We start from the raw sequence: 7,500 nt of genomic DNA, 5'->3' as shown, positions 1-7,500 counted from the left end.
ACATTAGAGTTATGACCGATAATACCACAGCTGTGGCATATGTGCGTAACATGGGAGGTTCTCACTCCCTCCCATGTAATGACATTGCCAGACAGATATGGGAGTGGTGCATCCCAAGAAACATATGGCTTTCTATAAGCCACATTCCGGAGGAAATGAATGTTATCGCTGTTCAAGCATCCAGGGTTTTTGATGACTCAACTGAATGGAAGCTTGATGTGGATGTTTTCAATAGGATAGTAAATATCCTGGGGCCACCTACCATTGATTTGTCTGCTTCCCGGTTAAACTATCAACCGACAACCTATGTCTCATGGCTTCCAGACCCTCAAGCCATGGCAATTGATGCCTTCACTCTGGACTGGACTAATCATTTTTTGTACGCCTTTCCCCCCTTTAGCATCCTACCACAATTCTTGCAGAAACTGGAAATGGATCATGCTCAAGCCATCTTGATTGCCCCCAACTAACCAACACAGCCATGGTACCCCAAGCTAACCAGACTCTTGATTTGGAAGCCACTCCTCCTGCCAAGACACAAAAGCAATGTCCATCTACCCTTCAGCCCAGAACAGCGCCACCCCCTGGGCAGCCAGCTTCGTCTGATGGCCTGCCTCTTATCCGGAAATCCCTCCAGAGTAGAGGAATGTCACAAGCAACTCAAGACACAATCCTCAACTCGCGGCGGACAGCCACCCAGAAACAATACCAGGTCTACCCTGAGAAATGGCAGTTATTTGCGAATAGGAGGGAAGTGGATCCCCTTTACCCACCTGTAAATGACGTGTTGGAATTTCTACAAGAACTCTATGAAAGGGGTTTAGGGTACAGTTGTTTAAATACTGCGAGACGTGCCCTATCTTCCTTCATAGTCCTTGATGGGAATGTTACTGTTGGGAATCACCCACTCGTTCAAAGGTTCTTAAAAGGAGTTTTCCAAACAAGGCCAGCCTTCCCTCGTTATACTTCTACCTGGGACACTTCAATAGTTCTTACTTACCTTAAGACACTTCATCCTCCCAAGGAGATCAGTTTTCAGAACCTTACCCATAAACTTGTCATGTTATGTGCCTTAGTTACGGGCCAACGTTGTCAAACACTTCATCTCATGAATTTGGGACAAGTGCGCAGGAACCCCGATACGTCCTACGTTTTTTGTATCGATCAGTTAGTTAAACAATCTGCCCCTGGCAGAGCACAGCCCGTTTTACTTGTACCTAGATTCGTTGCTGATAATACGTTATGTGTTGAAACAGCTCTTGATGAATATATTGTTCGTACCTCCTCATTACGGGGAGAGGAGCAGCAACTGTTCATTAGTTATGCCAAGCCGCATCATGGGGTGTCGAAGGACACTATTTCGAGATGGATCAGGACTGTGATGCAAAAGGCTGGTGTAGACACCACCCTATTTAAACCGCATAGAACCCGAGCAGCATCTACAAGCAAGGCTAGTAACTGTAATGTTTCATTGCCTGTAATTATGAAAGAGCCAGTTGGAGCAGTGACTATGTTCAGTTCAGTCCCCAAATGTATCTGACAGTTTTAGTCATGCTATCCTCTCTGCTGCTATGGAAACGCACTGATTGTTTCCCTATTGTCAGGCAATTTTTCGTTCTGTACAGTTGAGTTGATTTTGTGCAGGTTATCTAATGCTTCGGTATACATTGTACTTGGTAGTTCTGTACAATAAATTGGGTCTTGATGTCCTGAGTGACCACATGACTTTAAAATCTCGTGGGATCTCTGCGGTAGATGCCTGATAGAATTAGAAAATTAAACGAGACTTACCTGGAGGCTGAAATTTGATTGGAAGAGAGCAGAGATTACACGCCCACCCACTGTTCAAGAAATCCCTCCCAGGGTTTTGTTATATTGTGTTCTTTTATCATGGGGCCTCATGTGGCCACTCCTCTCTGAAGGATGACCAACCGTGCGCATGCGTAGTATCTCGTGTAATCTCTGCTCTCTAGATGCCTGATAGAATTCCAATCAAACTTCAACTTCCAGGTAAGTCTCGTTCAATTTTCTAATTGCGGGCCGTCTTACTTCGTTGATGATTACCTCAACGGACATTAAATTCAGAGCGTGCCTGACATTTAAAATTCATGTCAGTATCGCAACTGCGAAGCGTTTGTTGTATTGTTAAGTTGACGAGGAGTAAAATTTGATTCGCAAGATTCGGGAATGTTTCTGACGTGGCAGTGAATGCCGTCGTTCTTTGGAGCAATATGAGCAATATTACTAAGAGTAGGAGTAAGATTATGAAGTGCGTTCGTTGAGAGAACTTTAGAGGTTGGGATCACTAGGCGAGCCAAGATGCTATGAAAAATATGCATATTTATGTATAAAAGACCCTTCATCGAAAATATCAATATGTGAGGTTTGTAGAATGCGTCCAAAAATGGAAAGTTTGGAGTAAAGAGGCGATGGCGTCACAGAAACTAAAATTGTTGAAAATCTGAAAGTTTTTGAAAATGTCTAGGAGATTATTACTAAAAAATGCCTCTTGCCTTACAAGAGGTGAGCGATCGTCGTTTGCGTATATGACGTATCCAAACTGAGATGGGTATGCACGTATGATGTAATTCAAGATAGCGTTGAAACAGCAGACGAATGAAAAACGAAAACTTGATCAAGCTCACCCTATGCACGGGATCCCTAAGGTTAGAAATTGCGTTCTCCTAACGTCGAACGCAAAAAGGAAGACGGCGTGGATTTAGAAGCTTTCATGATACCAAACCGTATTGAAGAGATATGACAGCGAGATCCAGGAACTTCTTTTGAAGGCAGCATGGCAAAGGAAGTTAAGACATTGAGGGAATATAAACATCACGAGGACAAAAGAGGTGTGTGATCATTTTAAGAGGGAGATAGTGGAGCTGCAAGTCTTGAAATTGGGTAACAACAAGTGACTTATAGTAAATAGGAGGGGCAAAAAGACTTGCGTTTGCAAGAAGACTTCAAAAAAGTGTAAAAGCCAAGATCAAAAAACAGCATGGATTAACCAGGTGTTGAACTTGTGGAGGCAGTGGGACACTCAAAACTCATTATATAAATGGCAATTCCTGCTCATAGTTAAACGCCAGGTAACACAGCGTTTGGTTAGCAGAAAGTAAAGATCATTTCCTGTGTAGCCTCCGCCCTGCATTATTTCATTCCTCAATCGGACTATGGGGTTATGCACTTGCGGTCGCACCCTGGTTCAAATCCGGCTTTGACCACAGACAGAATTTGTCTTCGGTAGTTGTGAATTCAGCTCTACCATATTTGGAAAAAAACAGGCTTGGCTTCATTTCAAATCCATGTGCTAATTTCTTGAAGTATATCAATATAGCAAATGCGATATATGAACCGTAAATAGCTAGTAAAAGCAAATTGCTTGTCAGCGAGTCCGGAATGGGTATGAATCGAGTCCGTGAAACCACATCTTGCAATCAATTGCAAATTTGTAAATTTTCCGCTGTACAGGATCGGTCTGAGAGTTAATGAAAGTCTTTACAAGATCCCGTTACCAAAACATGAGTTTGTCACATCTGCCTTTGCACTAATTAACATGCTGTTTCAGGGACAGGTTCAATCACATCTTGTCTTCTACAAGGTTGATCAAGTTGGAGAACTTTATACAAAAAGTGTTGTGTGTTAACACTTTAACGTATTCCTCCGTACGGTCCTTAAAAGGAAGAATGGAGTTTTGGATAATGTTTCCTAATTTTAAGTCTGCAAGGGTGGGAGACCCATGCGAGGTGCATCTCTCTAGTAAGCTGGGAGTCAATTTGTTGAGGGAGAAAAACCCTCTGAGTCAAGAGGAGGTCGCCGGGCTGATTGCAGAGGTGGGACTCCCCCAATTGCATTGAGGTACGTGGTGATTTTTGGAGTTGGAGCAAGGAAAAAAACCTCGGTGCAGGGGCTGGAACTAGCACAAACTCGGCCCACGTACCACGAGTATATGAATCCTGAGCACATTTCAATGGCTGACGGACGTTACAAAGCATGGAATGCAGCCTTCACTGACAATAGTAATACTGTGAGTTTATACTCACGTAAAAACCATTCTATACTTTATGCGTGGCAGATAAAGAAGAAGGATTTTGCAGAATTGAAAAGTAATTTTATAACCTTATACTGATTCGGAGAAGGGTGATAAAACTTGAAAACACAACATAGTAGAGTTGGCTTTCGTCAAGAGTAATTTCAATGACATTATACGAAGCATGCAATGTAACCTTCACGGGCAATAATAACACTATAGGTTTATAATCACATAGAAGCCACTCTATACTTAATGCGCGGTGATGAAGGTGAAATGGTTTTCCAGACTCCAAGAGTGAGCGTTGCTGAATAGGAGAAGGGTCAGAAAAATCGCAGACACGACGCAGTGGAGTTGGCTTTAGCTAAGAGTTATTTCCGCGCCCCATAGACGCCAAATAACCGCCTAGGGGTTACATGGTCAGCTGCGTGCTTGCCGCAGGGATGCGGTGCCTTTCAGACACGAGAGAATCTTTTGCCCACCCAGTACACATTACATTGATTCCACATGGATAAAACTGATTTATCTCGAAAACTGGGAAAATTACGAGATGCACAACTGACTGGAAGCCATGTAAAAATTAGTCCTTTTTATTTTATCTCTTTATTTAATCATTACTTGTGCTCTCGGGTAACAAAACACTTGTATGAAATGTTGAGACTGCGTCGCGGTGACCGTAAACAGCAAACGTCACGCTGCACTTTGCGGATGGCCAAAAATCAGATACTTGCTTAATTTTTGCTTCTCAAAATTGAGATACAAGTTAAAATAAGTGAATATTCATTGTTTTGCGTCAAGCAGCAGCCTTCCACAGGCATTTCTCGTTTGCCGTTTTACGTGCACGCAACGCTAAATCACAGTATTAACTGAAGTTCCACGAAATATCGTTAATTCTTAGAGTTCGTTCCTTTTTGGAGGAAGTTGAACATTTTTCTTTTAAACCACTTATTTACTTAAAAAGTATGTAAAAACTAAGGCTGTACTTGTGAAAGATTTTTCTACCTAGTGAGAAATTAATAATGCCTAAAAATGCTCGGAATTACAAGATCTCACCGGCGAGGGTTCTCTTGTCTCCTTGGTACATAGACCTAACTAAATCGCTCTAAATACGATTGATTGAAACAAAATAACATCTTATAACTATTCAAGTTTCTTTCGTAGTGAATTTTTCTTCAATGTGTTTAAAAAGGAATCACAATAATGTTAATTTTATTTAAGACTGTTGAATTGCTAGATTATACGTTTACGTTTAGCCGATAAATTAGCCCCAAGATTTTTACTTAATTTACACCTATTTCTCGGACGAAATTTCCGTCTTAGAGCTAATAGTATTTGACAATTTGAACTCGTATTCAACACGAATAAAAATAGGTTGACTTTTAACGGCCGAAGTAACCCATCCTTTTTATTATTCAATACTAATGTTTGTTTTCACATGAACATGGGCGGAAATGATAAAATGGAAAACGGAACAAAATCGCTGGATGGGCAGAAAAAACGTTACCAGTTACTTGCCACCTCTTTACCAATTTATCCCTCTAAGTTACAGACATTTCAATGTCTCTCCGTTATGTACGCCATATGATGCACGATCAATTTCAGACTAACAAAAATGACAGAAAAAAAAATTATTGTTACAACATAAAATAAGAACAGATGCCAAACTTGTCTGATGATGCAAGTTAAGTTTGTGAGGGCATTATACTCAGCGTTGTCATTTTTTTTCGCCCTTTCAGGACTCGACAAATACCGCTCACAACTCAGTTGCAAAACATCTGCATTAATTCCAAGGTGAACCATATGACCAAATGAAATCGGAGGTTTTTGTCTGCTTCAAGAAACAGAGGATCTATGACTTATCTTTTTTCTACAGGTATTTCGAGTCTGCTCTTTCTTTTACTTAACGTATGACAGCGCAAAAGAGATCTGTGTTCCTTTGAGCAATAATAAAACCTGCTGGTCTTGTCTATATCGGTTCACTGTCAAAACAATCGCCCCAAGGGCAACACATAGCCCAGTGATGAGATCCGACACCCATTTCATCTTTCTTTCCATCCTCAAGTGGAAAGTACAACACACCAGTAAGTTCTCACAAGTCTTTGCAAAGATTCTAAGGAACAAATTCTGTTTGCTTCGTTGTCGCTTTAGTGACTAGCTTCAAATAAGAAGATGAACGACTGAGACGTAAAATACGTCTGAATTGAACCCATCGCATCAGAAATCCATGGTGATAGGCCATAAGTGTGTCAACGTGACACAGTCATTCAGTGAGTTTGATTTCTTTCACATAACAAGCGACGACACACTATTGGATGCTGTCACCGTGGTGAAAATCTAGGATAAATGGAAAAAAGTAACCATCAAATGATGCCGGTGTTGAGACTCCTATTGAACTAATTGCAACAGCCATTACGCCACACTTTTATCTTCGACCAAAATGCGATAATTTAATTAACAATTATTGGATGAGGTTGAGCATGATAGCGATAATTAGGGACTTAAAGCAAATCGCTACAGCTGGAGCTGATACGGCTGCCGGAAGTAAATTTCCCCGAAAATGAGACACTGCGCATGTACGTCGGTTGCATCCAGCCGTAGCGTGAAATTTGACTACAGTGCAGACCAGAAATATGCGTCCTACGCAGACGCAAAACGCACGCGCGTTTTTTGCGCACACGCGTTTTTAAATGCGCGTTTCCAAACGCGCATTTGATGCGCGTTTTTTCTTTTGTTATGCAAACTCGTATCGTAGATGTGATGTTCATTGTTCCACGAAACAATAGACAGACGATAAAATGAATATTTAATTTCTGTGATCAACTTACCAGAACATTTGAATTGAAGAGCGGTGTCAACTGACCATTGTGAGTTTTCGAAATGAACCTACAAAGCTTTGAATTCTTTCGACATTCACTGAATGAAAAATAATAAAACTCTGTTGTCATCCTGCAGCTGACCACTGATAGTTAAGTTATTTTGAGCTTTCTGTTGCCGAAACTGCAGTTCGTTGTCACAGAAAATGCCAGACAACGGAGAAAATAATTATGTAGACGTAGCTTCTGACTTTTCCGCCAATTCTTCGCAATAAAAGTGCTTTGCCAAAAATTTGTCGAGCTTAAGAATTTCGGGAAAAAAAGAAAACAGCGCTACTGAGGAGTTTTTGTAACATCCCAAGTTTTTCGCGAACGTCAAATACTGAGAATGGCGCCAGAGAAGTCGTCATGAGATAACTGCTCTGAGGCTCCGACAAGTAAACATTTGGTTCCAGGCTCTCAAACAAAAGAAGACGACATTAGGGCCGTTTATACGAGAGAAAATAAGCCGTGGATTACTCTAGCCGCGGCGTACATAATACGCGAAAGGGACTATTTATACGAGTATAAACTCCCAGGCCAGGATAAGCCGCGGCTTGAGAAAGCCGTGAACGTAGATTTTGTACCATTTACACCGGGTGTTCGCGTCTTATGTAA

General features: G+C 41.3%; 1 pseudogene; it reads right to left on the bottom strand.

Moving 5' to 3' along the window:
* Positions 1-4,593: 4,593 nt before the first annotated feature.
* The window catches only part of LOC137983859 (dedicator of cytokinesis protein 9-like), a 66,164-nt pseudogene continuing 63,257 nt past the window's right edge, over positions 4,594-7,500 (bottom strand).

This window comes from Montipora foliosa, chromosome 13 (assembly GCF_036669935.1).
Source record: "Montipora foliosa isolate CH-2021 chromosome 13, ASM3666993v2, whole genome shotgun sequence".
In the NCBI taxonomy this organism is placed as follows: Eukaryota; Metazoa; Cnidaria; class Anthozoa; order Scleractinia; family Acroporidae; genus Montipora; species Montipora foliosa.
The sequence above is the reverse complement of the archived record's forward strand: the minus strand, read 5'-3'. Positions and strand labels throughout refer to the sequence as shown.